This window comes from Schistocerca piceifrons, chromosome 2, assembly GCF_021461385.2.
Source record: "Schistocerca piceifrons isolate TAMUIC-IGC-003096 chromosome 2, iqSchPice1.1, whole genome shotgun sequence".
NCBI lineage: Eukaryota > Metazoa > Arthropoda > Insecta > Orthoptera > Acrididae > Schistocerca > Schistocerca piceifrons.
Window position 1 is genome coordinate 38613265 of NC_060139.1, and position 10769 is coordinate 38624033.

The 10769-nt window shown below is 49.3% G+C and overlaps 1 pseudogene; it reads left to right on the forward strand.

Annotated features, from left to right (window-relative positions):
• Nucleotides 1–488: 488 nt before the first annotated feature.
• On the forward strand, nucleotides 489–606 carry LOC124778964 (annotated as a pseudogene).
• The last annotated feature ends 10163 nt before the right edge of the window (nucleotides 607–10769 follow it).

A 10769-nucleotide genomic window follows, 5' to 3' on the forward strand; every position in this document is an offset into this window, starting at 1 on the left:
ATTCTTCTTTAGAACTACTTAAACCTAACTAACCTAAGGGGATCACACACATCCATGCCCGAGGCAGGATTCGAACCTGCGGCCGTAGCGGTCGCGTGGCTCCGGACTGAAGCGCCTAGAACCGCTCGGCCACCGCGGCCGGCTGCTGCTTTGAGACAAAGAGGTTGTAACTGTACAGGAATTCCTGGGAGGTTGGATCAAACTTATCAGAAAGCAGATGACTCAAAAAGAAGAAAGGACGAAATCTTATTAAAGATATCCCACGGGCATCATACTATCAGCCTAAGCGGGTGTGGTGTAATTCTGTCCATCGCTGTCAGCGTAATATTGTCGAACTGTGCGCTTGAAAATGTTCACACACATTACAAAATGCTCGCTTGAAAGCGAAGTGTTAGTCGAAATTTATGGACGGCGCATTGATGACCGTATTACAGCCAGATGCAGAGAATAACTTACTTTAGATAATGAACAGGGTGGTTATAATTAAAGGCAACGGCCTTGCCGCAGTGGATACACCGGTTCCCGTGAGATCACCGAAGTTAAGCGCTGTCGGGCGTGGTCGGCACTTGGATCGGTGACCATCCAGGCCGCCATGTGCTGTTGCCATTTTTCGGGGTGCACTCAGCCTCGTGATGCCAATTGAGGAGCCACTCGACCGAATAGTAGCGGCTTCGGTCAGGAATACCATCATAACGACCGGGAGAGAGGTGTGCTGCCGCACGCCGCTCCTATCCGCATCCTTCTCTGAGGATGACACGGCGGTCGGATGGTCCCCGTGGGCCACTTGTGGTCTGTAGACGGAGTGGTGGCTATAATTAAAACTTACGCTACTTGAAAGGCGCCCCATGAAGAAAAATGACCGTAGGACAACGAAAATTTGTGGAAATATTTGTAAGGAATCATGGAAGAGAAATAACGAATAAACCATTGAAGAAACAGATTTTAATTGCGACATGAGAGTGTGGCTTACCATTAATACGTTCCACGTCCGAACGTTGCTGAATGTGCCGACTATTTGCATTCACTGCATCCTGCAGCGACACTCGAGACTCTGCTACCGCTGCCAGATGACGCTCAGATGAGGTGTTCAGTTGTAGCGACACAGCTCGTGCTCTGCTTGAAGGTAGGACATTGGGTCCCGCATTCTCAGCCAAAGCAACAGTAACGTCTTCAAAAATTTGTGCTATTGGCCGTCAGCCTCTCCCAAAAGAAATTCCCAGATTAAGTGGTGTTAATTCAAAGTCCCGAATTATGTTCTTCAGGGCCGGCGCTAAAGAGGACGTCCCTCCATATTCCTTTAAACCGTCGGCACTCGCGGAGAGCAGCGGCACTCCTGCTGTTGTTTTGATAAAATAGCTCTACTAGTAAAGCCCTGCTCACATTGTGCAACGAGTGTTGAGTGTCCGCAACTGTAATGCACGGTGACGCTTCTGTTGCAAACCTGCGTCGCTGCACGAGTATCGGCGCCTAACGGTAAGTCATCACACGAACACTGCTGACAAAGCAAAGTCTGAATACCATTCCTTTAAAGTAGCATACCGATGTGGTAAACAGTTACACTGCCTCAAGGAGCGAAAGTTGAATTGTAATCACCCTGTAGGTGTTAGCGGTATCACCACTACGAGTCCAGTACATCGCGTAATGACACAATGGCCGTTCGCTCTCCCCTGTTCGATTCACTCAGACTGTTGTACTATCGCATACGTTGAGACCTGCTATGACTTTCTATAACATTTGAAAGATTTGCACTATTTGAGCTAAGCGCAACACTAATTCACTACTGGCCATTAAAATTGCTACACCAATAAGAAATGCAGATGATAAACGGGTATTCATTGGACAAATATATTATACTAGAACCAACATGTGATTACATTTTCATGCAATTTGGGTGCATAGATCCTGAGAAATCAGCACTCAGAAAACAACCACCTCTGGCCGTAATAAGGGCCTTGATACGCCTGGGCATTGAGTCAAACAGAATTTGGATGGCGTGTACAGGTACAGCTGCCCATGCAGCTTCAACACGATACCACAGTTCATCAAGAGTAGTGACTGGCGTATTGTGACGAGCCAGTTGCTCGGCCACCATTGACCAGACATTTTCAATTGGTGTGAGGTCTGGGGAATGTGCTGGCCAGAGCAGCAGTCGAACATTTTCTGCATCCAGAAAGGCCCGCACAGGACCTACAACATGCGGTCGTGCATTATCCTGCTGAAATGTAGGGTTTCGCAGGGATCGAATGAAGGGTAGAGTCACGGCTCGTAACACATGTGAAATGTAACGTCCACTGTTCAAAGTGCCGTCAACGCGAACAAGAGGTGACCGAGACGTGTAACCAATGGCACCCGATATCGTCACGCCGGGTGATACGCCAGTATGGCGATGACGAATACACGCTTCCAGTGTGGGTTCACCGCGGTGTCGCCAAACACGGATGCCACCATCATGATACTGTAAACAGAAATTGGATTCATCCGAAAAAATGACGTTTTGCCATTCGTGCACCCAGGTTCGTCGTCGCGTACACCATCACAGGCGCTCCTGTCTGTGATGCAGCGTCAAGGGTAATCGCAGCCACGGTCTCCGAGCTGATAGTGCATGCTGCTGCAAACGTCGTCGAACTGTTCGTGCAGATGGTTGTTGTCTTGCAAACGTCCCCATCTGTTGACTCAGGGATCGAGACGTGGCTGCACGATCAGTTACAGCCGTGCGGATAAGATGCCTGTCATCTCGACTGCTAGTGATACGAGGCCGTTGGGATCCACCACGGCGTTCCGTATTACCCTCCTGAACCCACCGATTCCATATTCTGCTAACAGTCATTGGATCTCGACGAGCAGCAATGTCGCGATACGATAATCCAGAATCGCGATAGGCTACAGTCCGACGTTCATCAAAGTCTGAAACGTGATGGTACGCATTTCCTTACACGAGGCATCACAACAACGTTTCACCAGGCAACGCCGGTCAACTGCTGTTTAAAATGTCTCTGAGCACTATGGGACTTAACATCTATGGTCATCAGTCCCCTAGAAGTTAGAACTACTTAAACCTAACTAAACTAAGGACATCACACAACACCCAGTCATCACAAGGCAGATAAAATCCCTGCCCCGCCAGGAATCGAACCCGGGAACCCGGGTGCGGGAAGCGAGAACGCTACCGCACGACCACGAGCTGCGGACGACTGCTGTTTGTGTATGAGAAATCGGTTGGAAACTTTCCTGATGTCAGTACGTTGTAGGTGTCGCCACCGGCGCCAACCTTGTGTGAATGCTGTGAAAAGCTAATCATTTGCATTTCACAGCATCTTCTTCCTGTCGGTTAAATTTCGCGTCTGTAGCACGTCATCTTCGCGGTGTAGCAATTTTAATGGCCAGTAGTGTACTCGTGACTAGTTACAGTTATCCATTGTGCAGATCATCTCTCAATAGCCCTCATTAGTCGTTAGTGCTGAACTTTGCCACGCTTCCTAGTTTAGTTTTAATTCGGTGAATTTTTCTAGCTGTCGCTCCTTTGAATGTCATCGATACGCTGTTTAGAGGGCTGGCGGCGCGGCGGCCTCTTTCTTCGATTGGTATGCAGCCACCTGCCGTCTCGCGGACACGCCGGCGGCTGGCTCCGGCTGTGGCTACGGGGATCTCGCGGCTGAGATCATCGTCCCTCTCATGGCGAGGCCTGGCTGCCCTTGGGACGCCGCCGGCGAGGTCGGCCCGCGTCCGGCCAGTCTGGTCGCGTTCGGCGACGGCCTCACGGCACGAGGGCTGCCACCCGCCTCAGTCTGCCCTCTCTCACTGCCGTATGTCTTTCTTTGGCTTAGTGTCCTCCCATTCGAGAACGACGAAAAGAACATACGGCTTCTCTAATTCAACCGGCAGCGTAAGTGAGACTGCCTATCTTGAGTATAATATTCAACAGCGGGACTATCTTGAGTGCAACAACTCATGAACGAGAAATCATATGGCCAACGTAGCTTTAAAAATTCTGTGACAAAGGAAGCTCGTGCAGTACATCTTATTGCACTGTATAAATAAGTCGACTTGCACCCTCCTGATATCACTGCTGTTAAAATCTTGTCTAAACATCTAGCTAAGCAATCAAACTTCTTTATAGCTAATAGGCAGGTCACAACACTCTCTCCTAACTTGTCAAAGGCCAGTAAAATAACTTATCGTACAACACGGAGACTAGAAACCTACCCTGCAGGAATCAGCATGGGTTTCGAAAAAGACGATCGTGTGAAACCCAGCTCGTCCACGAGACTCAGAGGGCCATAGACACGGGTTCCCAGGTAGATGCCGTGTTTCTTGACTTCCGCAACGCGTTCCATACAGTTCCCCACAGTCGTTTAATCAGCAAAGTAAGAGCATATGGGCTATCAGAGCAATTGTGTGATTGGATTGAAGAGTTCCTAGGTAACAGAACGCAGCATGTTATTCTCAATGGAGAGGAGTGTTGTGTCGGTAGCTGGGCCGACACCGTGAAGTTGAGATTGCTGAAAATAAACTCTAGACTAACGCTGTAGCCGATAGGGCACGCACGGCTAAAGCAGACGGGCGTGAAGTCTGGAACATGAGAACTTATAAATGAATAAGAAGAAAAGTATGTAGATGCTTATTACTTATCTTTTTATTAGTCCTTGGAATACATCTCTCTTGAATACTCGTAAGCTATAGGCACTGATACAAATGGCGCCTTGCTAGTTAGTAGCCATTAACTTAGCTGATGGCTATTCTGTCTCTCGGCTAATGAGAGAGAAAGGCTTCGTACAACTGGTCGGTAGCTAGGTTCTCGTACAACTGGGGCGAGTGCTCTCCCGTATCCCGAGACCTGCCTTGGTGGTGGCGCTAGGTCTGCGATTACACAGTGGCGACACGCGGGTCCGACATGTACTAAATGGACCGCGGCCGATTTAAGCTACCACCTAGCAAGTGTGGTGTCTGGCGGTGACACCACATTCCTCCCCCGCAAATCGGCGAACGGTCGTGTGATAAGGCTTCCGCCCGCCGTGGGGAGGACCACATGTTGACGTATGCGATGAGGTGGGGAGCCTAACAACAGGCGAGGCTGTGCCACCCGCACCCGGCCATCCGGTCCGAGGGGAGCTAGGAAACGCCTGAAAAACTAGTCCAGGGTGCACGTCAACATGCGGTGTATGCGCCCGTAAAGAGACAGGAGGTACCGAAGGGTCGACCTCCATTGCGTCGGGGTAGCCGACGCGCGATGACGTCATGTGGTCCGGAGCGGGCGGGAGTTCCATGGCGGAGGACAGCTGGTCACGGGAAGCGATCGGTGGCGCGTGACCCTGGGAGGCGCTTGGCGGCTGCAACGAAGCGTCGAATGCGGGCGGCGCCGGCGGGAGAACAATCGGCGGCGGCGGCGGCTGCTGCTGCTGCTGCGGCGGCGGCGGCGCGTCGCCATGGGGCAAAATGGAAGGCATCGTCGGTAACACCTGGGGATGAGGCGAGCCAGTAGATGGGTCCCCAGGGCGCTGACCGGACGGCACCGTCGCTGAAAGCAGACGGGGAGCGGCAGAACCCGAGCGACGACAGAGGCGCAGCTGATTGAGATGCCGACGCACCTCACCAGAGGCCCCCAAAACCAAATACATCGCGCGGCCGAGGCAGCGAAGAATGCGCCCTGCGAGCCAACGCCGTGAACCGCGATAGTTGCGATAAAATACAACGTCGCCTGGAGCAAAAGCAGGAGTCTGCCGCTGCACAGAAACCTGATGCGGCGGATGCAGCAAAGACATCAAGGTGCGATGAGGACGACCGTGGAGCAACTCAGCCGGCGAGCGACCATCTCGGGGCTGAGAGCGATACGAAGATAAAAAGAGCAACAACGAGTCCTCCCGAGAATGCGACTCTTTCAATTTCAACATCTGTGACTTGAAAGTCCGGACCAATCGTTCAGCGGCACCGTTGGACTGAGGCGAAAACGGCGCGGATGTCAGATGTTGAATACCATTGGCCTGGCAGAATGACTGTAATTCTGCGGACATGAATTGTGGGCCATTGTCGGAAACAATAGTCTGCGGAAGACCTTCAATGCAAAAGATAGCAGACAACGCTTGGATGGTGGCGGAGGACGTCGTGGAAGACATCCGGACAACAAAAGGAAAATTACTGAAGGCGTCGACCAGAACCAACCATCGAGCATTCCAGAATGGACCAGCAAAATCAATGTGCAAGCGGTGCCAAGGGGAAGTGGCTTTCGGCCATGCAAAGACTTTCCGCGGCGGTGCGGATTGTTGTTCGGCACACGCCGGGCACGAAGAACACCTATTCGTAATCGCAGCATCGATTCCGAACCAAGTACAGTGCTGACGAGCAAGTTGTTTCGTCCGCACTATACCCCAATGTCCTTGGTGAAGAAGCCGTAAAACAGAGGCCTGTAACGAACGTGGGACCACGACTCTGGACTGATCATTATCAGAACGCAACAACAAAACACCACGACGAACAAAAAGGCTGTCCTTGTGAGCAAAAAATCGGCGAACCAACGGATCCTCGATCCGAGACTTTGACAAAGGCCATTGCGTAGCAACAAAACGTAAAACAGTAGCAAGGACAGGGTCAGCAGCTGTGGCTGTAGCGACACGACGAAAATCAATCGGAAACGATTCGACCACTTCATCGGTTTCCGAATCAATGAACATGCAAGCAAGTTCGGAAGAATCGAATGCTTTATCCGCAGCAACAGGCAAACGGGACAACGCATCGGCGTTTCCGTGCTTAGCAGTGGACCGATACAAGATATCGTAGCGGTACTGCGAGAGGAAAATAGACCAGCGAATGAATTTCTGCGCTGTACGTGGAGGTACAGGCTTGGTCGGATGAAAAAGCGATGTCAAAGGTTTGTGGTCTGTGATGATGGTAAAGTGACGACCATACAAGAAATCATGGAACTTAGTAACACCAAACACGAGAGCCAAAGCTTCTTTCTCTATCTGTGAATAACTTCGTTGCACAGACGAGAGCAATTTGGACGCAAAGGCAATAGGGCGATCATGGGAGCCAACTTTGTGCGCAAGCACAGCACCGATCCCGAAATCCGATGCATCTGCCATCAACAAAAGGGGTTTCTGGGGATCGAATGGCGTAAGGCAAGTATTAGAAAGCAACGCCGATTTCAACTGGCGAAAGGCGCGTTCACATTCCGTCGTCCAGACGAACGGAACACCTTTACGGCGTAAGCGATGAAGCGGAGCTGAAATGGAAGAGGCATTGCGCACATATTTATGGTAATAATTAATTTTACCCAACACACTCTGTAGCTGTTTCACATTTTGAGGGGAAGGCAATTCTTGTATGGCACGGAGGTGCTCTGGACTCGGATGTATGCCCTGGGCATTAATGACATGTCCTAGGTATGGTAAGTCACGAGCAAAAAACACACATTTGTCCTTCCTCAAGCGAAGACCATTTTGCCGCAAGACCTGAAATAATGTTCGTAAATTCGCAAGATGATCTTCTTCTGTCTGTCCGGAGATCACTATATCGTCCAGATAGTTTGCTGCAGTAGGGACCGACGCACAAATAGTTTGTAAATATTGCTGAAACAAGGCAGGGGCGGATGCACACCCGAATGGCAGTCTTTTGAAGCGGTACAATCCAAGATGCGTGTTAACCACCAATACGCGCTGGGATTCGTCGTCCACCGGTATTTGCAAGTACGCATCGGCTAGGTCCAACTTTGAAAAATATTTTCCCGGGCACAGTTTAGCAAAAAGATCTTCCGGGCGGGGCAAAGGAAAAGTAGCAGTCACTAGCTGTGGATTCACTGTGGCCTTGAAGTCCACGCAAAGTCTCAATTTTCCGGAAGGTTTTGGCAAAATTACTAAGGGTGAGGCCCAGAGAGAAGCTTGCACACGTTCAATTACACCCTGTGATTCGAGATCGTGTAACGTTCTTGCGACCTCATCACGCAATGTGTGGGGAACATTGCGCGCCCTGAAAAATTTCGGTTGCGCGTTCACCTTCAGTTCTAAATGTGCTGCATAGTTTTTAGCGCAACCTAAGCCCGGTGCAAAAATGTCTGCAAATTCGTCACACAGCCGAGAAACACTGTCTGTAGGCACAGTCTGATTCACTGATAGGACCTGATTTACAATAGACATGTTAAACAACTGAAATAAATCGAGACCAAACAAGTTCACTGCAGAAGAAGAACGAAGAACGTAAAATGACACAAGTTTTGTTTGTCCCTTGTATGTTGCAAGAAGGCTGCACTGTCCTAACACAGGAATTTTCTGTCCGGAATATGTCGTTAGCTTAACATTTGCGGCACGCAACGGAGGTCCGCCCCGGTAGCTGAGTGGTCAGCGTGACAGACTGTCAATCCTAAGGGCCCGGGTTCGATTCCCGGCTGGGTCGGAAATTTTCTCCGCTCAGGGACTGGGTGTTGTGTTGTCCTAATCATCATCATTTCATCCCATCCTCGTCGCCAATAAATGTTGTGTCGGTAGCTGGGCCGACACCGTGAAGTTGAGATTGCTGAAAATAAACTCTAGACTAACGCTGTAGCCGATAGGGCACGCACGGCTAAAGCAGACGGGCGTGAAGTCTGGAACATGAGAACTTATAAATGAATAAGAAGAAAAGTATGTAGATGCTTATTACTTATCTTTTTATTAGTCCTTGGAATACATCTCTCTTGAATACTCGTAAGCTATAGGCACTGATACAAATGGCGCCTTGCTAGTTAGTAGCCATTAACTTAGCTGATGGCTATTCTGTCTCTCGGCTAATGAGAGAGAAAGGCTTCGTACAACTGGTCGGTAGCTAGGTTCTCGTACAACTGGGGCGAGTGCTCTCCCGTATCCCGAGACCTGCCTTGGTGGTGGCGCTAGGTCTGCGATTACACAGTGGCGACACGCGGGTCCGACATGTACTAAATGGACCGCGGCCGATTTAAGCTACCACCTAGCAAGTGTGGTGTCTGGCGGTGACACCACAAGGAGTCTTTCGAAGTAAGAGTGATTTCAGGTGTGCCCCAGGGGAGTGTCGTAGGACCGTTGCTATTCACAATATACATAAATAACCTTGTGGATGACATTGGAAGTTCAATGAGGCTTTTTGCGGATGATGCTGTGGTATATCGAGAGGTTGTAACAATGGAAAATTGTGCTGAAATGCAGGAGGATCTGCAGCGAATTGACTGGAAGCAGTTAATTCCATAAATTGTCTGGGAGTACGCTTTAGGAGTGATTTAAAATGGAATGATCATATAAAGTTGATCGTCGGTAAAGCAGATGGCAGACTGAGATTCATTGGAAGAATCCTAAGGAAATGCAATCCGAAAACAAAGGAAGTAGGTTACAGTACGCTTGTTCGCCCACTGCTTGAATACTGCTCAGCAGTGTGGGATCCGTACCAGACAGGGTTGATAGAAGAGAGAGAGAGAGGATCCAACGGAGAGCAGCGCGCTTCGTTACAGGATCATTTAGTAATCGGGAAAGCGTTACGGAGATGATGGATAAACTCCAGTGGAAGACTCTGCAGGAGAGACGCTCAGTAGCTCGGTACGCGCTTTTGTCAAAGTTTCGAGAACATACCTTCACCGAGAAGTGAAGCAGTATATTGCTCCCTCCTACGTATATCTCGCGAAGAGACCATGAGGATAAAATCAGAGAGATTAGAGCCCACACAGAGGCATACCGACAATCCTTCTTTCCACGAACAATACGAGACTGGAATAGAAGGGGGAACGGATACAGGTACTCAAGGTACCCTCCACCACACACCGTCAGGTGGCTTGCGGAGTATGGATGTAGTTGTAGATGTAGAAACGCTATGAACCATAAGGGAACAAAGAGACTGAAAGACAAACAACGAAGTGCTCGGATTAAGGAGGCTGCAAGAGAGGAATGAAGTCTATCGCCCTACCGTTCAATCTACGTATCGAAGAAGGAATGACGGAAGGAAAGAAAGGTTCAAGTGGGATTAAAATTCAGGGTGAAAGGATATCGTCATAAGTTTTGCTTGTGTCATCGTTATCCTTGCGCCTGTGCGGTTACGTTCGTCCATTACCCGCACCTACTTTGGAACTCATTGCTGCAGATCACCGGTAGGGAAGCCGAGGAGAAACCTACCGTACTGCATGCTGCTCGCACCAGCCTCCATACAACGTAACTATTCTAAGAATCTGGAAAAGGCCTTAATTTTGAATGAAAGGCGGAAATACTGGCAGAGGTTCGGTATATTCTGAATCTTACGGTATACACGTTCACTGCCAAGCATGTTCTAATCTTAACACAGTCATGCACAAACCCTCTCATTCATGTTAGCGAGTTTGTGGTAACGTATTTCCCGAACCCTGAACAGCTACTAAGCACGGGTTGCTCTTAAATGAAAATGATCGCTATACTATATTGGTGTCTAATGCACTCAAATTTTTCGTCATCCATCTGCTCAATATCCCACGCGGAATTACCGTCTTTTCTCAAACACAAAAATACTTAAAAAATCCGTACTTTCTAAAAAAAAACGCACCGGAATAAATATGCCTTCACTTAAAGCACTTTTGGGGCATGTAGCACAACTAAAACCCTCAAATTATAGCTTCCTGCGGAGGTCATACTACGCACGACCGTACCATTAAAAGGCTGGGATCTGACTACTTAGACTGCTGTAAGCATTCTCTATCTCCAGCGGAAAAGACGCGCGAAGAATACTCCGTTCTGACTGGTCAGTTTTCTTTAAGGCGAGTAGAAAAACATTATTCTTCCGCGTTAGTCAGCGCTTTTCATGACTAACCAATC